At 39.9% G+C, this 27,183-nt stretch overlaps 1 protein-coding gene and 1 long non-coding RNA gene across 4 annotated transcripts in view; one reads left to right on the top strand and one right to left on the bottom strand.

Moving 5' to 3' along the window:
* The first annotated feature begins 11,151 nt into the window (after positions 1-11,151).
* Positions 11,152-27,183, top strand: part of frmpd3 (FERM and PDZ domain containing 3) — a 75,989-nt gene continuing 59,957 nt past the window's right edge. The window contains exon 1 of one of the 3 annotated variants that reach the window (XM_069531333.1): positions 11,152-11,523. The gene's annotated coding sequence lies outside the window, so the exon portion shown is untranslated. The remainder of the gene's footprint in view (positions 11,524-27,183) is intronic. The other 2 variants (XM_020092327.2, XM_069531336.1) reach the window with 2 other exon arrangements.
* The window catches only part of LOC138411365 (uncharacterized), a 76,777-nt gene continuing 60,770 nt past the window's right edge, over positions 11,177-27,183 (bottom strand). The window contains exons 5-6 of the long non-coding RNA XR_011243999.1: positions 12,145-12,216; positions 11,177-11,308 (exon numbers count right to left, since the gene is read on the bottom strand). This is a non-coding gene — a long non-coding RNA (uncharacterized lncRNA). The remainder of the gene's footprint in view (positions 11,309-12,144; positions 12,217-27,183) is intronic.

Genomic DNA, 27,183 nt, shown 5'->3' with positions numbered 1-27,183 from the left:
AAATGTATCACAGGCTGAATAGAAAATATCCCAGTAACTAACAGACCACAAGTCCATACACTCATCCAGTCATACACTAATGTAGGTTTTCACCAAGACTTGTATTTCAGGGGATGGATGTTGCAAGATTTAATTAAAAATAATGTAGAAAAATAACCTGGCTTTTAGTATAATTTCTTTGTTTGTACCAAAGAGCCATCAATGAATGCAACATCATGCTATGTCTCGTCAATTATGTTAAGTTTATTCATGTTCATGTTTTAAGTTGTGTCTTGCCTGTGTTTAGTTCATGTCCAGTCATGTGTGTTTTGAGCACTATGTGCTAAGTTAAACTACACTCATGTCTAGTCTCGTCGTGCACTTCCTGTTTTATTTTGTTACTCACCTTTTCCCTCTCTTTTCAGACCCTGACTTCCTCCCTTTGTGTGTTTTTCCCGCCTTGGTGATCGTCTTCCCCGCCCCTGATTGGTTTCACCTGTTTTCCCCTTCCTCATGTATAAATAGTCCCCGTCTCCCTCTGTCCTGTGCCAGTTGGTCTTGTTCGTTCTGTGTGAGTTATGAGAGTTTCGCTTCCAAGTCAAGTTTGTTTGCCTTTTCTAGTTTCTGATTTTTTGTTTGACTCAGTGTTTTGTTACTTTTTTGACCCTCCACGAAAGCGCTTCTTGTTTGTACTCTTTTAGTCCAGAAATAAACCTTTTTGTTAGACTCACTACCTGCTATGAGTCGTGCATTTGAGTCCACCAGTATTTGTGTCTAAGGTCGTAACACATCACAAGCTGATGTGTTAATCCTGGTGTGTTTGATTGTCACATTCAAGTTTTCTCAACTTTTTTCCTCTTTTTTAATGGTATTGTGGAACGGACAAAGGAAATGTTCAATATAACAAACTGACAGAGAAGCAAAACATTTTTCCAAATCGGATTCCCTCTCTTAGTTCTGTGTGTTGATTGTTTGAGTGTTTGCCTTTAGCTCTCATTATAGATAAGAACTGTTTCGATCATTGGTTACAACTTATGTCTTTTATCCTTTATAATATTCTGTTGGAAAAAGAGGAAGTATGGAAGTGAAATGCTGTAGCAAGGGTGATATTTATTTTATTCTTGATATCTGGAAATCGCAACTTAAATGTAACCTAAAAGGTAATAAAAATAAATAAAACACTCAATTGTTGCTGTCCAAACAAAGGAATTTAATATTTCTTATCTCAAACTAAAGACTAACAAAAACTTATATTTTCAAATATTGTTATATTACATTCAAGGCAGATTACTGCCAGCAAAGCTATATGTTCATTTATTCCTTCTGTTGTCAACAAGAGCCACAACTTTGTGTTCCTCTGGTATTCATTTTATCATCATGGGACTTTTGCGTAAGACAATGATCTTTGAGATCATGACCTTATTTGTAACCAACTGTCGTTCCAATCTAAGCATCAAAAGCTGATTAACCAAAAATCTGTTATTTCCACATTAATCTGTCGTCAGTGAGGCTCCACTATCAGGTCCTACTACACTTACCTTTGATGAAAGTAACAATTAGGCTCAAGCTGTGACCTTGAAAAGCCATTAATTTTGTATCAAGAGATAGCAGGATAATTAAGTCATGATCTGGAGATAAGAGCAGTTAAAAAAAACCTGTGGAACAATGGCTGTGTACAGGACTGCTGAGGTCAAACATATCTGGATGAAATAGGACTTGACTGCCAACAGAGTGTTTAATAATCAACTTTTCACATTGCTGACAAATATCTAGAAAAACAGAAATCTTTTTTTACAAATTTCTTGAGAAAACGAATTATTCCTCACGAATGTCCCTAATTTGTGATACTAGAATTACAACATCTCACAATATATTTAGATTGTAGGGCTGCAGTCATCGATCCATCCATCATCTATACCGCTTATCCTTTCAGGACATTGGGGGAAAGGTGGAGTCCAACCTGGACAGGTGACCAGTGTATCGCAGGGTTGTGTTGTGTAGATTCGAAAGAAGCCTCAAATTGATCCAGGACCCATGCTGGATCCCAGGAGCCAACGGTTATGTGCTAACATTCCTGCTTTGTGCCTGTCTTTCTGATGTGCAGCCCTCTAACTGGTTGAAGTCTCCAAAGCTATTTTTAGATCCATTCCCACGACACAAAAACAACCAAGTCCTTAATATGCCTGGCCGAAGACCTATAGGAAGCGATATCTTGTATTTTCTGTGGGGTGGACAGCATGGATCGACTCGGCTACATGCTTTTATCGTTTTAGTGCAGCACAATTGATTTAACCTAAAACACAAACACACACACACCAACACCAGAGCACGATTGTTCTTTCTGACATGTTGGGATTTGGTGGATAACTATTGCTTGGACAGTACCCAGTGGGAAACACCCTGCCGCCGCATCGCACAGACTGTGTATAGAGACACAGCACAAATTATTTGTTTTCTTTGTCGGCTGCTTTGTGGCCTTGCCATAAAGAATAAAGGCTGATTGGGGAGCCAGTTGAAAATGTCCTGAGAGATTCCAGGTGGGATCAAGCACAACTAAAATCCCAGAGATGCAAGCTATATGATCAGCAGTAACATTAGTAGCGTCCTAGTCCTCCCCTCTGTGGTTGAATTAATAAGTAACAGACCGTGTTCAGACAGTTCAGTTTGTTAATGTGCCTTTAATGCTCAGTGGTGTGTCTGTTTGCAAACCAGATTCAAGTCACCAAATTCAAGAACAATGGGACTAATGCAAGAGGTTGTGTGTGTGTGTGTGTGTGTGTGTGTGTGTGTGTGTGTGTGTCTTCATTAAGGGATTATACTTTATTTCATTGGTTTAATACATGAATTACACCTTGTAATGATGTTGTCATATTCTGTTTAACTCTGCAATTTGAATTATAATATAATTCCAAATTTATCAACATACCTGCTAAATGCTGCAATGTCCAAGGAAGTGCACAGCAGTATATACTAATGAACAGCTCTTGTAATTTGCAGGAAGCACAGCCTTGCATGCTGTTATTGGGGCATTACTTATTCTAAATTGCTATTCTTGTGCACGTTCACTCAAGTACACAAAGGTGGCATTCGCCATGCTTGTGCACATGATTCACATACATATAAGAAGTAAGAAGCGTTGAATCTGACATGTCATGTACGTACTAATTCCCCATACGAATAAATTTAGGAGATATTTTGGATATGAACATTTGAATTTAACGCAACGCAACTACTTCCCCCAAAACTACTTTGAATGAATTCAAATGACTCAAATAAACCGATCACAGCTGCAGTGGAAAAAATTTACAACAAAAGAGAGAGCGCTATTGTCACAAAAGACACAATCAAGATCAGAAAAATTATATTCAGCAGAATGTAATATGCTTGGTAGTAAGACATCTATTTGTATTAGATATGATTAATTCTCACATGAAAACAATTATTTTGTAGAATATAATTTAATATTATGATGACTTGCTGCTCTTTTTTGCATTCAGGACATGGAGTAAATATTTCCATGCACATCTGTATCTTTGTTTCAAGAGAGAAATAAAATGCATGTTTTACCAGTGAAAATGCCAACTTTGAAATAATTGATAATGAACTGTTCTGTTACCACAAGGAATTACAACTTCTGATGGCAGCTCCCATCACACATTTAGGTACATAAAACACTGGGTGTATGAGCGGTCCAGCTTGCCATTTAATAACATGAGTGCAAAATGTCCCTTAGAAATGAGAGGAAAATAAATGGGCCTTTTTGAAGCACAGATGGACATTATATGAAAAGTGGTAAACATTTCATAGCCCTGGAAATTCATTTGTTGGTCACAAATGTTCTACCTCACATCTAGAGTGGAAAAAGTGTGTTGTTTTTCCTCTCTTTTTTTAGAGACTGTATGTTATCACTTCAGCCTTTGCCTCCATATAATCAAAGCAGTCAGTCAATATGTCATTAGGCGGAACAGCTGGGTGTCATGTCAGTTCAGCCTGAGGTCAATGCGGATATTAACTGTCTTATTTCCCTTTCTGTTTTCATTGCTCAGCCATTCATGAAATCCAATAGCGGTGCTGAGCTACCTCCGTCAGGCCGTGCAACACCTGACCCCTGCAAATGATCAGTATCATCAACATGTGTGAGCATAAATCTGCAGCGCACATTTGACTGATGGAGGAGATGATGGAGCCATATAATCTGGCGTCTGTGTTTGCAGTATGTAGGTTACTGTATATACGGGCTATACGGCGTCGTAAACCGCAGGGATCAGATCAGATCAGAGGGTTAATTGACTGTTAAGCCTCCGCGCTGTAGACATCAAACACTTTCAAGTCGTGCGATTGAGATTACCATCAGCACCTTCTCCATACAAGACGCTGCTAGCTGGTCTCTGGCAGGGTCAAAGCGGACAGAACTTTGGATTTGTTAGGATTTATTTGTGTTTGAACCTGTGTGTCAGAGCAGATCAGCCTCAGTGTGTGTGAAAGTGAACTCCTTCTGTGATCTCTTAAGCCTTAAGGTGGCACAGGGAAAGAGACAATATCTTTTTGATTCTTTAGTCTACACTTGAGACCGTGAAGCTGTTTAAATGCTCTTTCGATTTATTGTGAAGATAATGAAACGACCAAACTACATGCGTTCCTTTTTTTCATATTTGCTTGAAGGGATAGTTCACAGAAAAATGAGAATTCACTCATTATCAACTCACCACTATGCCGATGTAGGGGTGGGTGAAGTAATTGAATACAGAAAACACTTTTGAAGTTTCAGGGGTAAACAGCGTTTTCTAGACGAAAGTGACCCATGGCTTTGTTATCATTTCAAAAACTTGCACATAACTATTTTATTGTTATGGATATAATGATGAGACATAATAATAATGTACACAATATCAACATTAAACACTACACACCATTTTTCATAAATTACTTATGGTGTCAAACACCATATGTAATTTAATTTATGGCTGTTACTATTCCCCATGTGCTTGTCTCATTACCAAGTAAATTATTAATCAATTATTAAAAAAGGTTTCAGTGGAATTAATCAAATATACGTGATAAACCCCAAGCTGTTATCACGTTATTCAGCAAATTCATCTTTGTTTTATTTTGTTGAGACCACATACAAACATTTACACCGTTATACTTTAAAGAATGTATGAGTGATGGGTTTTATCTTTCTTGCATTTCTTGTCAGACTCAAACCCTCCTCACTGCTCAAACCATCTTGATGCACACCACCTGTACATGTGCAGGTGTGCGTTTGTGAGATTTGATTATTACTGAAGCCTCCTCGCTATGCAAGGCTGCTTGTTCTGCTCCAGTTGTGAGTTTCATTTACAAAAATTAAGAAAAGCCTTAAGAGCAAAAGGAAGAACTTTGCATTTGTGGACCTTGGCCTGCTTTTGGAAAGCATCAAACCTAAACAGTTCAAATTTGACAGTGTCCATAGTTGTACTGGAATGGAAACTGCAATGAAAAATCATACTAAGACCAAGAGGCTGCTGTTAGACTGAATAGTAAATCAGATTATCTTGACATGACTATAAAGTTTTACTTCTTTTTTATACTTGAAATGAATGTTGCAAGTTGAGAGGTGGCCCCTAAGAACAACTGATAATGTTTGTCTACAACATTTTGAGGGATCAACCTTAAAGGTTCAGTGTGTAGAATGTAGTGACATCTAGTGGTGAGAAAAAAACTATTCATTAAATTTAGATGAAACACACTAGTGAAAACATAACTAGGATTATTTCAAAATCAGTTTCTGCCAATAGATCACTTTCACCTAAATCTTACACACTGAACCTTTAAATTCTATGATCGGTTATGTACAGGAGACTGCAAGGACATTATGGTCAGAAAACCTCTAACGAGGCCCCATATCACTAACTTTCTGCCAAAGATTTTTAATTTTAGATGTTTGGTTGAAGACTAGGACATATATTATCAATATTATATATATATATATATATATATATATATATAATTAATATTAGTATTTATGTTGTTATTTATGATTGTTTATGAATTTGATAATGAAAGAGTTGTTTGAAGATTGGAATGATGTGGTCTGGTATTATTTGTGTCTGGGAGGGGGGTATCACCCACAAAGTCCTTTTTTACAGTCCTGGCAACCATAGAGATCCACAGATACATCTTTTATCATCCTCTGATTCAGTGATTCTCTAAGAGGTTGCAACCAAGTACCAGTCTATTCAGTACAGAGTGAAATCATCTGACATTTCAGAATAAAGGCTATTAATGACATTTTCTGAAAAGTGAACAGTTTGTCTTGAATGAGCGGCTGACATGCAGGTGTGACACTATCCAGCCAGAAGTTGCTGCCCACTGAATCTTTGAAAAACTGCACAAACTAAAGGTATCTGTTCTGTTCCACACTGTCGTTAGAGAGAAGTTCACTGGCAGTCTTAAATCAGAAGTCATCAGAAGTCATTCTCATTATTAACTCTATAAACTCTGTCTGTGAAAGTGAAGTTGCATTTTGAATGTGTCTGTTAGTACCTAGACATCCCAGCTGAGAGTCCCTGACACAAAGTCATCAGAGCTTGAGACACCGAGGCTGCAGTCTGTAGCCATGCAAGAATTACAGCTCTCTCTTAGTTACTTTGTCACCTGACTCTTCTGTTCCTCTTCAGCTCCTCTTTGTTCTGTAAGGGCTACAGGAATCTGTTGCTCCTCTCTGTGATCCCATGAAGCTTCATCTCTTGTTGAATCTGCAGAATAGATGCACTGAAATGAAATGTGAAATGAAACACATGTCACAACCCATAGGTGACTTGAGTTAACAGAGTTATATTGTTCCATATCTTGTCCCTAAATAACCCCAAAGGATGCATCCATCTGCTTTTAAATGTATCCCCTGATCGTGCACTGAATTGTTTTCCAAACTTTGCTGGAATCCTCTAATTTAAAATAAAGCCACACTTTCGAATGCTTAGCTTTAAGCAGTCACGTCAAATCAAGTTTGAGAAGTTGCCTGTGAGCATGGCAACTACTTCAGTGCATAGATCAGGCATCAAAATAAGGCACCAAAATCTCTGTTGTGATTCTATCCTGAAGGTACAGGCTGTGTAGGAACCAGTGCCTGATTGGTACCTAACCCTATGGTAGTGTGTTTTTGTTGTATTTCAACATTATGATCATCTGAAGCTTAGCTTCTTCAGTATAGCTCACTCAATAACTATGCAGATGCAGATTCCAAGAGCTGTTTTGATATGAACAGTTTAGGGCCGGCTTTTCTCTGTATGTGCAGTTCTGACATGAAATGACAGATAAGATGGAGGCCATAGACTACAGGAAAAGGGTATAGTGTCCTCAACTACCTTGATCTGGTCTTTAGGGCCACGTGCCTTGAACAGGGTTTCAATGATTTAATGGAGACTGTCTTGATGCAGTTTAAAGACACCAGAGAGGCTCTGAGGAGCGCGGCTGAGGGTACAGAATATGCAGACAGCCATCTGGCTGTGCAGTCTGCATCAGCCATTGGTCTTCAAAAGGCTGATGACAAGTTACCAGAGGAGATGCACGAAGGAGATGAATTATGACAAACAGATATCTAGAGCCTGAAATCCAGAAAAGAGGGGACAAAGGTTGCACATATTCTGGGTAAGATGCTGTAGCTGCTACAGCAGTGAGAGAGACATCAGTCACGTGACTGCCATCAAGAGCTGGGACAATTTCCCATCTCCAAGCCACCTGGGGTCAAGAGTGCTGCGTCCAATCAAGGATAAGGGTAGGAGGTGCATTGTACACTTCCTGTCTCAGCAGTATTACACTGCCAGCAACCATCAAGGAGTGTTGAGGCCCAAACACCAACATCTAAGTTTAATGGTACCTTTCAGGCTAACATTTTAGATAGCACTACTGGATGGTGAGCCCACCTCATGGGCCAAAAAGCAATCGTTCAATTGCAGGTAGGGGCATGAATGGTGTTGGTGTCTGCAGTTGAACCTGCTTGTAAAACAAAGACAGGTCTGCTTTAATCATAATTCTATAGTGTCTCTTGTCAGTCATATATTTTGTGACGGATATGATGACAGCAACAGGATTGAAGAATTTCTTTTAAATATATAACTTTGTCCAAAAAGAATCGGGTCGTAGCACCCAGGAGGATGATGAGTGAATACTAACCCATCACTCGGATGTGTGTAGAGGTGTGTGGTTATCTTTTAGTAGCCTGGTGCCCTTTGCAGGTGATTATGTGTGTGATGGCACTGCACTCTCAAATCAGAGGCTATAGATTTATCAAGGGCTGTTGGCTTCACATGGCTGCAGAGAATTAACTGAATGGTAATTGTTTCTTTATATGTATTAAATTTAATGAGCTGAATGAGGAGCTTTTCTTAGCAGCTGTGGACTAAAGAAACTGTAAGAATTACCTTTTTCATTCACGCTGCATCTAGCAATCGTAGTGTGTGTGATTAAAACTATCCATTGTCTATATTGCTTATCACGGCTGTGGCTCAGGAGGTAGAGCGGGTTGGCTGCGAACCAGAAGGTTGGTGCTTTGATCCCCAGCTCCTCCAGTCTACATTCTCAAGTGTCCTCTGCAAGATACAGAACCCCAACTGCCCATGACTGCTGTGCTGGGAATGGTGTGAGATAATGGTGTGTGACTGCATTTAGAAGCGCTGTATGAATGTGTGTGTGAAAAGGTGGAGGCAATTTGTACTGTAAAGCGCTTTGAGTGGTCAATAAGACTGAAAAGGCTCTTTATAACACAGCCCATTTATCCTTTAAGGGTCGTAGCTGGGTGTGAGGCGGGCTGCACCCTGACCAGGTTGTCCCTCATCCATTGAATTTAGGTCCTTGGCAGAGCTATGCCCTCCACTTATTGCTAGTTTAAATATCACTCTATTATTGCTGCACATTTACTCATTTTAACGTTATCACTAAAATGTCAAAAAGTGGTTCTAAGATGCCTGTCGATGCCTCAAATCGAGAAAGCACTTGATATTGTCCGTAAATCAGTGGACTCAAGGAATTCACAAAATAATTTCATGAATGTGCAAGAAGGAAGATCAACACAAATGGGATTTTCAATTCAGTATCCCAAAAGTCCTTCTAGCTTGCATGATCCTGATTTTTCCTTTCCAGCTGGAACAGTATTAGTATAGTAGCATTAAAGCTTTAAAGTGCCCTTTAAAGCCAAACTTCTGTTGCTGCAGCAGCACATCTGTATGTGTGAGAGAAGGTGATATGTGCTTAGCAATGCATTTGTAATCCAGAGTTCTGCCAGGGGTGCAGGAGGAGGGAGGAATTACCATCTGTTAGTCCTCTGCCGACATCCAATGTAGCATTAACAGTCTTCCTCATGCATAATTACCTCCACACACACTTCACGAGGCTGACTCTTCTTCATGAGATTGCCTCAGTCACTGCCTCAGCTGACTCCTGATTTAGTAGCAGATTACAGAGTCAGATTAATACGGCCGAGCAGGAAGCATTTCCTTCAGAAGCCGACCCCCAGGTCAGTCGCTACAGTTTCTTTGGGGATCACGTCTCGACTGAATTTTCTTTGGGAAAAATCACAAAGGGCACATTGTAAATTAATGATTTTCTTCAAGTCCATGAATTCCTATTCATGTTTTCAGTCCTTTCCATAATTTTCATTTGTCATAGCAAGTTCAAAATTCATTCTTTTGGGCTGTGATTGGTGATGCACATATTTCTGAGAGAATCAGTCTGTAAGAGAAAGGACAAAGACAGAGTTGGTGCAGTTTGTTGTGGTTCTCTGGAGCAGAGTAATAGTCTCATTCAAGTCACATAACGCTGCAAGCATGGCTGTCTGCAGGGCCCAACATCTTGCCCTGTGCCTCTGCTTACATAAATCTGTCTGTCTAGACATTTTCAGTTTCCCAGGATGCTGGGAAATATTCAATAGCCTTTTCTGTCAGGCTGACAAGGTAAACATGTTTTTGTTCTGCTGTTTTAACATGCATTCTGCTTTGAGGTAGGACAGAGGGCTGGCTTAATTCAGTCAGACACAGAGAGCAAAGATTGCACCTGGGACAAAGGTATAAAGAGGATGCAAAGATAAGGATAGACTTATCTAACAACGAAAAAAGAGGGATAGACAAGAAGAAGAGGGTTGTTAGTATGCTCCTCTTGTGCTTTGTAAATGTCCCTGCTTTTTTTATCTGATGGGAAAATGTCTGTGCCTTACATTTCTCTCTCTCTCTCTGTTCTCCCTCTCTCAATTTCGCCTTTTTTCTTATCTCCACATCTTCATTCCTTTCCATTTTATCAATTTCTGCCTCTCTCTTTAATTCTTGAGGCAGCCACAGTAGAACAGACAGCATGGTTAGAGAACAAAACAGAGCACACTGTCAGTGAAACTGAGACTCAACATTTCACTACTTGTCTTTCTCATTTTCTTTCCTTCCCCCTCCTGTTTCTTTCAACCCCCCCATGGAGGGGCTTTCATATTTATCCTCCTCTCCTTTCCTCCCCTCTCTCCTCTCCTCTCCTCTGGGGATCCTCTGCAGTGTTGAGGTGTGATACATCATTCCCCTGAGCGTTCAGGGAGGCTGTAGGTTCTTGGGGCTGTTGATATTCCGATATCGGGAGAAGGTTCTCTGCTGCTATTCAGAGGTTCCTCTCCTCTGGACTGGATGAGTGTGCATTTGCATCGTGCATGTGTGTAGATACCGGGCTATAAAGTTCTCAAGCAGTCATTTCAAACATGCTCATTAGCATACAAAGGACTTAGTGGAATGTATCTGCACACTGTAAACATGCAAGATATGCAGAGTACAAACAAGAAACATGAATTCTTTGCCAGCTTGTATATCTGTTAGGGCCACACACACACATAGACACACACACACACACACACACACACACAGACATATGTATGGATGGATGACTCATTAGCTGATTGACTGGTACCGATAGATGGAGCAGAAGGGAACCGTTCCTATAGCCTCCCTTGCCATTCTCCCTTCCCCACTTCACACACCTCTCTCTCTCTCTCTCTCTCTCTCCCTCTCTCTTAGAGCCCCTAAGCAGCATTAACAGTGAGAGAAGAGACTGAGTATCTACGCACAGCGCAGAGTGGAGTCAGCACTGACAAGCAAGCACCCACAAAATGCACACACACTCACACGATTGAACAAGGTGAAAACAGGAGGCGTACAGAGGCTCCGGCTGAAGCATGTCCACTGGCTGCAGTCAGACATGTAGGAGGAGGAGGAGGTGCTCTGCTTGTCGTTCCATGTCCGCTTCAGTTTTCTAAGCACCTCCCATCCCCCCCCGAACGCTCGCTCCCTGGCTCTGCAGTTGCCGAGGGGCTGGCTGGAATGACCTGGGAGAGCGGGAGACACAAGGAGATGCGCTAGACGGGGCTGCCAAGTCGGGAGGACTCTCTGATCCTTGATCCCCTCTTTTTCTCGGAGCTGACAGACACAAGGCAGACCACTGATCTGCTCCACAGATGCATGCCCATATAGGAGGGCATGGCTGTGTAGACCGAGGGTCTCCATGAGCCACAGTGAGAAGGACCACCACAGAGACGCACAGGTAAGACGCAGCACAGCTGGGGCTGCTCTGCTGGATTTCCATCAATATCATTCTGCACAGACATGAATTAATCAGCTATTACTCGTCTTCAAATTACTTTGCAGCTTTCACTCTCATCTGCGCTCATCTAGTGGTTTGATTATTAAATGAAGGTCTTGCAGTGTGCCTCTTGTTTGTGCTTGTCGGCTGTGCTGCTGTGCTGCATGGCTATTGATTAGAGGAGAGACGGGTCGGTGGATGTGCACAGTGGCAGCATGATAATGGAATATGTCTCCTGGAGGGCATGGTCCAATATCCATCAGATGTCTAGGGAATGTCAGTGGAAAGGAAGAGGGTACAACAGCAAGGTAGCAGGAGAGGAGGAAAGAAAGTGAGGCAGGGGAGAGAAACTGAAAGGGCATTTCATATCATTTATGTGACTGTCATTATGTTATGTTGGGTTCTGCAGTTTTTTTTGGGGGGGGGGGGGCTATTTGGCTTTGCTTTTCTACTCTATATTCATCCCACACTCCACATCTGGCCAGTTTTCCAATTAAATGCTTTATTTCTTGGTGAGACAGGGTTGCAGAGGGGGCTTGTGTTAAAAAATGCCACTGAGGAGTTTGCTGAAAGGGTCCTTACTGAAGCTGAAGAGCAGGAAGAGCCCATGGGAGCTGGTGGGGTCTCATGCCAAACCAAGCAGAATGTAGAAGCCTGGGGACAGAGAGAAGGAAACTGTGTAATTAGACTGAACAGTTGGACACAGAAAACATGTTGTAGCATTGAGAAGTTCATACAGAGGATGTGAGGGGAAATGAACACTGGCTGTGATAGAATAACAGTGTAGCAGCTTTTAAGACTTTTGTGTGGCTGTCCCTGAAGAAAAGAAAAAAGGTTAGTTTACAACCCCTGCGAATGGAAGACCCCCCCCCCCCCCCCCCCCCCCCCCCCCCCCAACCCTTCTCTAATACTCTTAAGTCTTATTACATGACTCTAAAATGGTTATTGTGCTTCTTTTGTTCTGTGGATGTCAATGGGAAGGACGGCAGCAGCCTCAAAGTACATTTCAGAGAGGTCCAGGGTGGGTGTGCTTATTCAGAGGTGCCTGTGGCTGAGAGAGATGAACTGTCCTGTGCCGTTGCGTGGAGCATACATCACTGGACGCAGGGCCTTGGACCCAGGAGGAATCAGCAGAAAGAAAGCCATTACTTAGATGACTAGGCTTCCTTGATCTCATCATGTGGCTGTGCAAGTTATGGAGACACTGGACGGGAGCAAATGGAGCTCAGGAGACAGGTGGGACAGGCGAGGCAAGCCCCCCGAGTCAGACAAGGAGAGGAGCACTCTCCTCTACGCCATGATTAATTCTGAAGGCGGGACATTCAGTATATGCCAACAAATATCAATATTTCCCATCATACCGCATGTTTCAGGAGTGGGTGGAGGCTGATTTACAGGTTGATTTTTAAAAGCCAGAGACCTACATCTATTGAGATGCCACTCAGCCTGACATCAGCGAGGGAGGAGTGTGATGGAGTGCATGTCTGAGGATGATCGGATGTTGACTGTGAGGTTTTAATGCAATTTAATATACACGCAGGCATCACTGGGGAGGAGGAAAAGTTATCAGGTGATATTCTAGTTGATATTCTAGGTTTAGTGTATAAAATATGATTTAAAGCACTGAAATCCTTTGTGATCATACTATGCATGTTGCTTTCATGCACAGCAGCTGTTTTATGTTCCCTTTCACTTCTGCTTAGTCATTAGAGAAAGCAGAACAAGCCCAAGGTTGTGTGGTAGAGAGAAATAATAACACTAAAACAGCCTTTGCACACAGACAGACACATGTCTTTCATAATGTGGCACATTCAGACATCCTGCACAACAGGACTACTACCAACAAATACAGAGCCGGGAGATGCTTTCAAAATCCAATCAGCATCCGAGCGCCACTAGGTTTGATGCACATGTGAGGAGAGGCAGTTGGCAGAACCTGACATCTCTGCAGAGGTAATATAAAAGAACGTTTTCAAAAGCAGAGCAGTTACTCGACAGAAACCACAGATCACACTAATCACAACAGACACCATGTAAATGAGGGGAAACAACACCGATTATTTCAGCCTCACAACCACAATGCTGGTTGTTAAGCAGGAGCGGATCGCTCTGTGTGCGAGAAACATGAGTGCTCTCCGAGGTACACATGGATGCACACACTCGCAATGTGAGTCCCCTGCTTGAGTTAATTTTAAATCTAAACACCTATCTCTGTCTTTTGTTTTATAGATTCCTGTCCACCTCTTAAAGCTCTGCAGGATTTCAAACACATTATGTGGACGGGAGTTAAAGGAGGGCTGTTTTTTTTACCGTGAGAAAAACAAAACCAAGAATGAATTGATCCTGGACTGTGTGTTTGTGTGTAACCACACTGAGTCTGATGTTTATTGTAACTATAATGAGCAAAGACGTGAAGTTTCTCCCTCACAGCAGTTTAAAATGAAACAACATCCCTGTGTATACTAAATGATGTCTGTCCAGCATGGAGCTCTGCTGCCGAAATCAAAAATGCAGCTATGGAGTTACTTCAGGGTAACCTACATTGGCTATGGTATTTTTAATGAGGGGATGTGTAAGTCGGAGCAATGGTATCGTTCATGTGTTTTTAATGGAGTTCACTGATGTGCAGCGGCATAGAACTCGTTAGTAGAATTTACTTTTAAATAAATTCATTGTTGGTTTGAGTCTCTTTGTGACACTTGTTGATGATAATGAGAAGATAATATAACAGCAGTTATAAAAAAGAAATATATATTATTTATTATATTTCACTATGAAACTAGAGCTCAATGCAATTCAATACAATCACTCTGCCACTCCACAGTAATTGTCAAAAATTGTCATAGATAGATAGATAGACTGATAGATAGATAGACTGATAGATAGAGAGATAGAAAGATAGATAGATAGACTGGTAGATAGATAGATAGATAGATAGATAGATAGATAGATAGATAGATAGATAGATAGATAGACTGATAGATAGAAAGATAGATAGATAGATAGACTGATAGATAGATAGATAGATAGATAGAGAGATAGAAAGATAGATAGATAGACTGGTAGATACTGTTGCTAGATAGATTCCCATCTACCTATCTTCACTCTAGTACATCACACACCAAGAACAAAAAGAGTAGTCACTCAGAAAACTGTGAAATAAATCTCTCTCTCTTTCATTTGCTCACTCGCTTTCTCTGCTGGTCTCCCCTGACAACCAGCTGTTTTTGCTGCTGTATCCAAGGACCCATCTGGCCAAGCCAGAGCCCACACCTCAGATGCAGAAGAAAGAAAAATAAAATAAATAAATAAGATAAAACAACCACAGTAATAAACTACCAGTGTTACTGGGGCGATAAATATCTGAGTAACAACATGCATATTAATTGGTCTGTTGTGCCAGCGCCCATTTCTGAGAGTCACGCTCCTGCTCCGAGGACGAGCGGTGCAGTGTGAGGTCGTTACTTAACTTGGCCTGGATCCCAAACTGCCAGCAAGGGGAAAAGAAAAAACAACACTTGCAGCAAAAAAATTAAACTTTAGTGTGTGTGTGTGTGTGTTATATATTTTCAAGACAAGAGTGCTCTTTGTAGCCGCATGTAGCTGTGTCGATTGATTGGTTGGTTAGTTAAATGACCCAATACCAGGAAAACCAATATGTATGTATATGTATATTAAATTATGATGGTGTAGGGTTAGGCGATATGGCCAAAAGTTATACCAAGGTAAAAATAAATTAATATCAGTTGATATGGATAAATGTTACACTACTATTTCTTTTAAGTTTAGAGACAAATGTTTGCTCTGGAGTGAAGGTTGTGGTTTTAAACCCTTCCTTCTGACAAATACTTGATACATTTAAAAAAAATTGAAGGTGGATCAATCATGTGTTATACCCACTCACTGTACTTAGTGGACTAAAATTGTATTACTATTAATGAAAATGATCTTGCGATAAATATTGATATTGTTGCATTGCCCAGGCCTTGAACATGGTAATAATTATACCTGTAAAATAGCCTGTTTGTCTTTATTGTCACAGGGATCATGTTATCAGGGTCGTGGACTGTAAGCCTGAGTTCAGACCAAAAATGACTTTATATTAAAACAACACAAGGGACTGCAATGTTGGGATGGAGGCACCAGCTACTTGCTTCAAGTCACGTCCAGTTTGAGTAACACATCAGTGAGTGTAACGGCACCACACTCCAAAACACTGGCTTTTTACGCCTCTGGGAAGTTATTATAGTGACACTCACTTTATCGTTTGTCGCAATATTTAGGCTCCAGGATAAAAATGGTAGAATACATGATTCACATAAAAAGTAGTGAGCCTTTGTGCTCACATATAATAGATCTGGCAGCCGCAGCACCTTACTGGATGAAGTGGTGGCAGATTCAACTTCTGTGCCAGTCAGCCCTGCATTTTTGCACCGGCACTCCTGCTGTCATAATGGACAGACCTGGGGCAGGGTTTTGGTTACATGGGATAAAGTTGTCCTGAACCAATAGGTTATCCAAAGTGAACAACAAAAAACATCTGTACCGATGATACAGGGAAGAATTTTCAGTCCAATATTCATACATGCCTTTGAATGCTGACATAAATCAATTTAAGTTAGGTTTAAGGAAATAAGTCGTTTGGATGAAAATGGGTATTTTGTTAAGTGTTAGGGGTTGTCTCCTTCACTGTTCCAAAAAGTGCAGACTCTACACCACTTTAATTTTCAACTTATTTCTTTATCAGTACACTGAGCAATGTCAAACCAAAGTCAAATTCCTTGTGTGTGTACATATACTAGGCCTACATAGCTGATTCAGATTCTGATAACCCATTGGTTAAGGTTCTGGAAGGATCGTGATCATGCTTTTAATAAACAACATTGGCTGGACACAGTTGTTTACTGACCTCTTCTTTTCTTCTTTTCATAATTACTCCAGCCACTTGAGGGTTTTGTCACTGGGACGTAAACTTCAGATGTTTTCAGGGGCAGCTGTTGAATCAACCGATGCTGTTGTTGTTCTCTGAAGACAGCCTCTGTCTTGTTCCTCATCAAATCCCACCTTTTGATTTTTGGAGCGATACATACTATAGCACTCTACACGAACTGTTAACACACAGGAAGGGAAATGCTTGAATGAATTAACATAAAAACTCATGGAACCAAATCCCACTCCAGCTTCAAAAGCACTCAGGCCAAAAATGGAGGCTTCACATCCACAGTACAGTCACCGTCGTAGCTGAAAACGCTTGGGGTCATGAATCATTTGGGAGATGTGTGCATTCTCTGGGGAGAGTATTTGCATTCCTTCTGACAGTCACACACACAATCATACTTTTGCAAGCTTTACACACAAACACAGACATACACAAAGTAAAAGTACAATCATTACTGCAAGGATCATGTTGATGACTTTTCTATTTTTTTGTTTCACAGGGTACAAACATAGCCAAGGGCTGTGAAGCTCATTACATTATTAACTGTGGTTCTGTGTTGCCTTTTTCTGTCACAGTGACTTTCCAGAGGCTGCTTCAAAGAATCTATATAATGCCGTGGTTAGGCATCACAAAAATCCCACCTTGCCTTCCCCAGCACAAGTCTGTCTGCACAAGTCTTTTCTGCAGGAAACAGATGACTGCAGTGTTTTCTGCAGGTTCAGCCCACATCGCGACTCTTTCTTCTCAGGATATTATTTTATTAGGTTTGCCTTAAAGAGATTTCCTAGTTAACAGCAACAGGATTTTAATAGTGCTGTAGATTTCTCTGCTATAAACAACAACCATAAACAAAAAATTTAATTTTGCATGTGAAGACAGTTTTCGAAAAATAGCCAGAGGGGTGAGCTGCACACTGAGGGAGAAGTGGTGGGCAGAGATGGTGCTGCTGCAGGAGATGACTGAGTTAGAATAAACCGGACTAAAGAGCCATCAGGAATCTTTCTCCTGGAAATCTAGAATGAACTAAATCTTTCAGCATAGAAACAGAAAAAGTATTTGAAAACAGATATATTTACTTAATATTTCAAAAGAATTTAATGGATTTCTCTCTCTCTTCACCACACCAACCCCCTCTCTCATCCTTCACTGACCCTGTTGCGTTGTTGTTTCGTCTTCGTCATCTTGTCGAGTTCTGGTTCATGTGACGTATGCGTTCAATGTCGAAATATGACATGAACACGGAACAGCAATGTTAATCTCAGCAGTTCAAATGGTTACACTGCATTTACCTTTTTGAATAAATTGAATTTTGGGGCCTTTCTTTTGAATCTTAGGAATTCTTCAATTTACATTGAGGAAACATGAGGTTTTTAAAACCCACCCTGACTACTGCAATATCAAATTCTCAGGTGATACAGCCACCGTTGTATCAATATCTTCATATTTTAGCACTGTTTATTGTCTTTCTATTTTTAATTAATTGTGTATCATATTTGTATATATAAAGTATTTAGTATTCAATTTTCTTAGTATATATTTTAACAGTTAATTCCATAACTTACTTAATATAATTACTGTGTGTAATCAATCTTTGGGCTTGCTCCAGGTAAAATTTGCATTGTACTTTTACAGTCATAATAAAGATATATTGAATCTCTGCAGTAGACAGATTTGTGCCACAGTGTGACACTAACCATTGAGGAGATGCTGTTTGACCTGAAGGCAGTGGGTGATCTCAGTCTGCGTGTAATCCATAGTGTACCCATTGATCAGGTGAGCTCCTTTAAGTACATCAGTGGTCATATTTATAATCCTCTCAGCTGGAGGGTCCAGTTGGAGAGTCTCTGCTCTGGACTTTAACAGCAGATGTATTTTTTATGTAGACGTAAGGTATATGGAGTTGAGTAGAAGTTCATATTATTATTTTACTGTGCAGTATCAGAGAGAAAGATAAAATGTGGTGCTACAGCCTGGTACAGTAACTAAACATTGCAGTCCTAGTTTAAATTTGTTCTCATGGTACAGACTAACAACAAAATATGGGGATTAAAACCCACTTTTTAATTTACTTACCCTAAAACAGTATAAGGCATTGCTTATTTCTAGTACATGATAGTATTATATATCTTATCTTATCGTATTGCATCACAAAGATAAGATAAATGTTCCTCATAAATCATTGCCCATTACTTCGGACAGACCATCTGCCTCAAGATAATATGCAGAAATTGAAAAGAGTCTGATCAAGATAAAAAAAAAAGCAATATATTTTTTCATTCCTATGCAATCAGAGAAACAGACGGGGAGCAGAAAAGAGATGAGCATAAAGATGTGGGGTTGAAGATGATTAATGATCTTTATCATCTGTAAAAAAAAATCCCTCTTACTAAGTAAGCTATGTTTTTAAACTCAAACATTTTACTTCTCTACATTTAAAGTCAAAACTGTTAGAGGGTAAAAACAAAGATCACATGATGAAGTTGGGATCAACCCTGAGAGTGTAACACATGAAAAGAGCAAAATCGTCAGGCACAGCTTCAGAGATGAAGCCGCTGATTCAATGCACCACCCAACGACCACATCATGTGTCCCAAATCAAACACACCTGCCATGTACCAACGGGTGCATGCTTGGTCTGGCAAAACACGAAATAGCTACTGACAGTGGATCGTTCAGCTGTGACGAGAACAGTCACTTCTACCGTCATTATAGTGTGCACCACCTGTCTGTTGTTTGGATAAAGTTGTGACTGCAGAGCTCGTTCAGCTCAGTCACAAACATTTTTATCATTTTCCATGAGAATTAAGAGGCAGAGAAGATTGTGGCTCTGCAGTGCACAGGTTGAAATTAAATCAGAGCGTTTCCTTCGAACCAAATACTTGAAAGGTCCTTCTTTGAACGGCTGTGCTGCACATTTCTCTTCCTGCACATTCTTATTATTTTGTCTGGTGATTCTGCACAACAGCAGTGTGGTTATGAACAGACTGAAGACAGTGCAAGAACCCAGCTATATGCACCAAAACATTAAGAGATGAAACATGCAGTGAAGGGAAAGAACATGACGCCAACAAAACAGGTTGATATTTGGACCCACTTCAAATATAAAGCTGCAGAGAGTCGTGTTGTCGGGAGGAAGCCCTGAGGCTGCAACACCTCTGTGAAGAAAAACACAAACCTGAAGAGACACATAGGTGACCTCACGTCAGGGTGTTAAATAACATGGCTTTGTTTTGAAAGTTGTATAAATACCAACTACTATAGGCAGTGCTGTATTATCTATTGACACTTTATAAACTGTAATATCGCTTAACACATTATCGATTGTAACATTATCTATTATCACACTATCTATTAGCACATTACCGATTGCAAAATCAGTTAGCATTGTATCTAGTGTGATACTATCTATTGGCAAAGTATCTATTGTAACATCAATAGCCTTCACCTTACCCTCCCCTTCCAAACATGACAGAGAACCTGTGGAAGAAATCAGGTGTCATAAAAACTCAAAAGGTTTTTAGTTTGTTCAGGAGTACTATAAAAAAGATGGTGGCCTCCGAGAGGACCCCCTCGATGAAAATGTAAAGTATTTAAATATAAACAGCCTTTTAAAGGGAAAAGAAAACTACAATTCATCCAATTTAGATGAACCGAACTAGTGAAAACATCATGAGGTTTATTGTACATTAAATATATGCCAATAGTTCCCTTTCACATAAATCTTACACACTGGACCTTTAAGATATGACTCCCGATTAAAGGAGCCTCCTGTGGTTTACTCTAAGTACCTCAAAGGTTGTCGATCTCAGGACACAATCACATAAAATGCTCATCAGTGAATGAGGGGCATTTGCTAAACAGCTGTCAGAGCCTGAATTGCATCAATCTTAAACCAGATACAGCTCTATGAAGTGGAAGCTGCACATCAGCAGCAAGGAGAGCAGCTCTTTCAGATTCCCCTGCATCACACCCTGCTGCTTGACTCACAAGGCATCACCTTTAATACATTTTAGAAGAACGGGAATAAAACACAAGATTTTCTGTCTGGATAAGTTGCTCAACGCTGTGAAGCTTTGAGTTCATAAGTTAGAGATCTTTACTCAAAACATGAAACTGATACACAAACTCTTATATAAACAGTAACAAGCATTGAGGCGAGCAGAGGCGTATCACAGCAGATAGTTGTTCTATTTTTAACAACACAAAGCATTTCTTATTCACAAAGTCGAACCATTTATGAACATATAAAACAGCCTGCTAGTGCACAATCAGTGCAAAAGCTCAATCCTATTTTCCCACACAATCTTCATTCTTAGAGAGCGTTTCATTGAAGTTGGTGCATTTCATTTCATTTGAAGCATTTCATTCATGTTTTTATGTTATACAAAGGAAACATTCAATCATTACGAAACAACAAAACAGATTGAATTGAAAATGAAAATAAAACGGAAATGTTGAAATTATATAATAATGTGAATATATACGTGGTAGATTCACATCAGTTCTGGTTCATATCATAGGAATAAAACAGCTGTTCTGTTTTTTATCTTAAAAAGTTGCTGCCGCAAAGAATTGTGGGCCGGTCCACAAAACTGTTTTAATTCAGTGCCTGGCTCATTGTGTTATCTCTACAATTACTAACTGAATAATCAATTATACTCATGTTCAGCGTTGTGCAATAACAAAAAAGAATTATTTAAATGACTGACAAGTATTTACAGTGCACTTCCGGCTAAATATTAGTTTTAACTCCTAAAATAAAGAACAGACAGAGAACATTGTTGCTTCAAAAGATCAGCTACTGAGAGGGAAAACTGAGGGAATCCAACCTGGTGCACATGTTTTGTTGGAGTAAATATTTCGGAGAATTCTTCTCTATCATATACTTTGTATTTCTGAGGAGATCTGAAGGGATGTGATGTTCTTTGATGAGCAAGCAGCTCGCGCCCTAAAGCCGCTCAAACCAAACATAAAACCTTCAGTCAGAGAAATTCACTTCAAAGATGTAAGAATGAAACACTTGATGACATAATGTCAGTGTTTGCATGTGATACACGTAAGATATCTTCAGTATGAACGTTTTGAACTTCGAAATGCAGATATTAACAATTATGTAATTACATTTCCTTTAAAGGTCCAGTGTGTAAGATTTAGGTGAAAGGGATCTATTGTCAGATATTTAATGCAGAATAATCCTCATGATCTTTTCACTAGTTCGTTTCATCTAAATTGTATGAATTGTAGTTTTCTTTACCCCAGAAAAAACGCTTTATATATAAATACTTTATATTTACATGGAGGGGGGTCCTCTCTACGGAGGCTGCCATGTTTTTAACATTAGTCCAGACTGGACAAACTAAACACCTTTTGAGTTTTTATGACAAATGAAGCTGCCACAGGTTCTTTTTCATGTTTGGAAGGAGAGGGTGAGGTGAGGGGTGTTCAGCTGCAACATGAAACTTCACTACTAGATATCACAAAATTCTACACACTGTACCTTTAACATGTTTGTTTCATTGTAAACTACAATTGTTCTCAGTAGAGCACATACTGTACCTCTGCCAAGGTCCAACAGTCCCCTAAAATTAAAACAAGGCTTGTAGCTAAGGCCACACTAGATTTTCTCAACCACACAATAAGAGTAGTTACAGGTTTCTAACCATATTTGTTACTTTGTAGCAGCTGAGAAAATCCTTCAACCGTTTAAAAATAAAATTGAATCCACTAGATCTGCACGAGACTGCCCACACTGATCGACAACTCAAATTCTCTGAGAAACATCAACAAATCCCTGATCCATCCACATAAAAATGTAATAGGTTCTTTCTTGACCCATACAGCATCCTTCCACCAGTTTCTTGGTAATCTGTCCAGTCTTCTTTTTGTAATCCTGCCAACTAACAACAAACACAAGCAGATAATAACATAATCTCCTTGGTGGAGGTGATGAGTTGTGTATAAACCTAATTTCTAATAGACAGGGTTAGTGTGGTAATACGTGCGACACAGAGAGACATATGTGTGGATGAATGAATCAGCCACTGATTGAATGTTGGTAATAGATAGAGCAGGAGGTAGGACAGTGTAATCCCCTGCAGATTGTGATGGTTTCTTAAATAAGACCCTGAAAGATTCTGCTGTCAACACGACTTGGCCTGAAATCACTAATTCATTCACTCCATCATGTCATTCTCTCCGCGCCTTATATTTGTGCGACACATTACAGTTTTTGAGCTGCTCTGGCTCTCCTCCCCATCTGACTGCAATTTTTCGTTCTGGATATAATATCTCCTGGACTAAAAAATAGTGGACTCAGAATGTAACGTATTATATACTGTGTTAGTGAGTCAGACAGAGTCAACGTGCACACACATTAACTACAATCTCAACGAAAACTCCAGATTTTCAGTGGCATGTAGCTCATGAGACAAATCACACTGATATCTGCTTTAACTGAACTGTTCTGAAAACTACACACATTTGTATTCGTCCACAGACTGTTTCAGGCATCAAAGCTTTCAGCCCACAGGTCTGTAAGCATGAACGTATGCTGTGTGTGTGCCTTTGTAAGTGCTCATAGCAGCCCACGAGGAGTTATTACTAAAGTGAGACTCCCAGCCCCCTTCATGCACATGAATATGCACACACACAACACACACACACTCAGACCTCCACACAAAGCTGCAGCACCGACACCATGATTGTGTGGGGGTACATTCATTCTCTTCACAGAAGACTAATTTAAAATTTTAATGGATTCAGACTCTTTGAGGAAAATGGAGAAGTGGCTCTGCTGAATGCTTCTAACCCCTCACCCCTCCCAACTCTAAATTTCTAAAAACCCAGAGGGAAGGGCGCAGCTCAATATGAACATTTAATGTAATTGGACACGCTAAATGTGGTATTATGCAGAACATGTCCTCGCATAAGTAGCACTCTGCCATGCACCAATGACTGATTTAATGAGGATGCTCAGTGTTCTCTTTGTTTCTCATCTCAAAACTTTGAGCACATGGATCAGACAACAGATTCATGCCAGGCTGTCTCAGGTATCGATCAATAAATGCAATACTCATTTACAGTTTCATGCCTATTTGACTCCAATCTAAACATTTTTTGAACACCTTGAAATACTTCAGTTGTATCATAAAATTGCAAATTATCGCAGTGGTATATATTATCGATGACTTTGCTCGGTAGTAGAACTAATTTGATATATTTAGGTTTCTATAAACAGATGAAGAACTGATCAGGTATTTGTTGCATCACAGTGATTATGATCTGGCAGGGCAGAGTGGGAAGCTGCAGAGAAATCAATGTGAATCATAACCAACAGAAGAGAGCATAGTATTTGTTTGTGTAATACATCAATGCAGAGCTTTTACCCGGCAGGAGAAGCTTAGACAACATTAGGATCTCAACTGATTGGTTGTATGTGCTGCATATTGAATTAAAGTAATATAAAATGAGAACCCCAGTTTTTTGTGTACACACAGTGAATGAAGAGTCTGTATAGAAGTGACCAATATCTATCAATAAAACAATACCAATGAAAAGTTGAATGTTGCACACAGGGCTTCGTCAGTCTGTTTTAGTCAGATTAAAATGCTGTCTTCCAGAGTTACAGTCTAATCAGTATGAAATTCACTCTTTGCATCCCGCAGTGTTTTGTTGTCGAGCTGCGGTGGAAGAATAAAAACACAAAAAGGATGTTTTATAGTAAAAAGACCGACTTTCCACTAGAAGCTTGATTTGATTCAATCAGACTGCAGAAGTTCAGATAAAACTGGGAGTGTATTAAAAATAAAAAGAGATGTGTGTGGCCCTTTCCTTTAAATCCACTTTCAGTCTTCTTCAAGTCTGACCTTCCTGGTGTATTGCTCCATAGCGCTACTAGTGGTCAAATATATTAAATCCAATACTTAATGTTAACAAGAGACTAATGACATTATGCTGATGTCTTAAGTGTTATCAACTCCATCTGGAATCTAGTGATCAACACAAACACACCCCCAGAGTGAGTCATGTAGGAATTAGTGTCATCCTTCTCTGATCTCTTCTCCCTCCTGACATTAGCTGATGCTTCCTGCCCTGCTGGATGCCTTTCAGGTTGACTTATTTACTTGTGTATTCATAAACAGAATGACCATTGCTCTTGTCCAGAAATTTTTACAGCCTCTAACTGAAAGTGGCTTGCACAGCCAAGCGCGACTGCTGAGATGAAGCTCTCATCTGGTTAATTAATGGGCTGCAGGTAATATGGGCAGCCCTGTCTTCAGCAGCAGTGGAGTACACTCTCTGGAGAAGGATCAGCCCGTAATGGAGGGCACTTAGACCACCTGCCGGGAGACCAGAGCCATGATTAAAGTTTTGTCTGGCCAAAACAGACTCATCACAGATGGGTTGCTGAATTGTTGTGCTGCCGTAAACCCACAGGTTGTAATGCATTCTTCCTTTGTGTCTGTAATCAAACGGAGTGCTAACACAAGAATCTGCAGAAGCGCAGTAAAAGACCATGTTGCTCATAATCTCAGTGTTGATGATGAAGTATATTTCCGTGAGGAGTGCAATCGCAATGAATTTGCTTTGGCCAGCATATTTTCATTCAGCGATTGTCTCCAAGGTGCAAAGTCTGGATTCTGACAAATCCTTTGTTAATGGCCTGTCATTCCCTTTGGGAGCAGAGTGAACACTATTTCTGTAAATCACATTTCAGAGTGCATGTGTTCTTAACAGAAACGCTGACAACAAATGCTGCACTGCAAATATAGAACATGCTAATGAAGTCAAAAGACAAAATAAGACAATATTAATGCAAAAGCCTGTTGGGATGCGAGCATATCAAGGCTCATTTTGAATGAATAAAGTGTAATCAGTTTTTAGAGTTCGCTGCAGCGACACACAGGAGGATGCTGCATCTAATTTTGTCTGAATACGTTTCATTCAGCAGTGTTGTACAACTGCTGACTTGCAGGTTTATGTTTCTTTTCAAGGGAATGAGGCCAAGAAGAATCAATGTAAGTGTCAGTAAATATACTGTACCACTCTGTGTTGCTACAAAGCCTTTGTTCAGGGATTGCAAATGAAAATTGTTCGTGTATATGTCTTCAATCATCATCTGAAGGTAAAAAAATGCATGTGGCAGAGTGTTTGTAAGCTTCACCACACTCAACATGCTGATATAAATTCACTGAGGCTCCCTGATAGTCAAAGTGTTGTGTCAGCTTTAGTTTGTCATCTTCGTCTCACTCTGCACTTCATTCAAATCTGATTGATAAACACTTTTATGTGTTTTTGTGCCTGCCAGTCAACTGGGACAATATGCTAATTTCACCCCAGTTTGTCTAGCACTTATTCTGTCTCTGTTGGCAGCATCTCTTAAAAACTTAACTGGTTGAATTTTTACTGATCAGATATTGAAAATCATTTTAATGATTTATTTTACCAACAGTTTGTTCCCTATAGTGAAGCATAATATGTCCAGGAGTCTTCTTGGTCGGGAAACTGAAAATAGTTTTTTATTTCTGAAACTAAATTGTAAACTTTGGAGTTTATGTCAGGGGTAGATATTTGTGAATTCGAATTGCATTCATTTTACAAAACCAACGAAGAAAAACTAATATAAAACTGCTAACAATATATACTGAGGTTTTCTTGAATGGCAATAGATAAATCATGGAAACTGCAGTCATGTGGTTTTGAAAGGGGTTCATGTTTAATCTCCTTTGCTCACAAAGTGCCCTGCTGATGTGGGTTTATGTTTCCTCCTTGTTCCATCAGTCAGGATGAATGTGTCAACATGTTGTGGAAGTATCATGAAACTTTCAGAGGAGAAATAACAATTCCCTCGTCACTTTCATGCCATCAAAGTGTCTCGTGTTAGGGTCAGCTAATGATTATGATAGGTGTTGATGACTGTGCTGGGTGGTGATGATGAGACCCTCCAGGTGTTACTTCATGCTGTCCCCAGTGTTGGGAGTCTCACATCGCAAAGTTACATTAACTCGTGACAATAACTAGTAGTGTAAGTCAGATAAAGCAGAATCCATCTACAAGACTACACAAATACACCCAAAGTGAAGGTTCCACAAATGACTGAATCAGTTACTCAGCATTATTCCAGATGATGGCAACCAGTCAGAGCCTTGCAAATGGATAGAAATATGCCCAAAGACAAAGATATGAGTTATAGACCCTGTGAGGACTTTCACTGCATCAAAGCAAAGTCATAAGACACAGTTGTTAACATTTCATTCACTGATAACAACAGTATTACTGACTTTGATATGACGGCCTATAAAACATAATGGGAACAATGATACATTTCACAGTTGTCTTATCTCATGTCTCAGGCTCAGCAACACTAAAGCAATAACTGTGTGCATCAATAAGAGAACTAATTATTCTATAGGAATATAATAAATTACTCTTTTTCTGTAACTTGCACAATACAGGTTGCCACTGATGTTTTATGTGAGCTTCATTAACATATGCTTTATTTTTGATGTAGCTAGTCTTCAGGTCTATGTTTTGTGTTTTACTCAGCTGAAAGAGAAATGTCCTTCCCTTTCGAGACAATAAAAGTTGTGGATGATACAGAGGTTGGCCCGTGGTGTTGAGGGAAAGTGGGAACTGGAAAGAAATTTTCCAATTTAGAGGAAACCACCTTGACGGCCGTTTCG

The sequence above is a fragment of the Paralichthys olivaceus genome, chromosome 9 (genome assembly GCF_024713975.1).
Source record: "Paralichthys olivaceus isolate ysfri-2021 chromosome 9, ASM2471397v2, whole genome shotgun sequence".
NCBI lineage: Eukaryota > Metazoa > Chordata > Actinopteri > Pleuronectiformes > Paralichthyidae > Paralichthys > Paralichthys olivaceus.
This window is presented reverse-complemented; position numbering and strand designations above follow the sequence as displayed.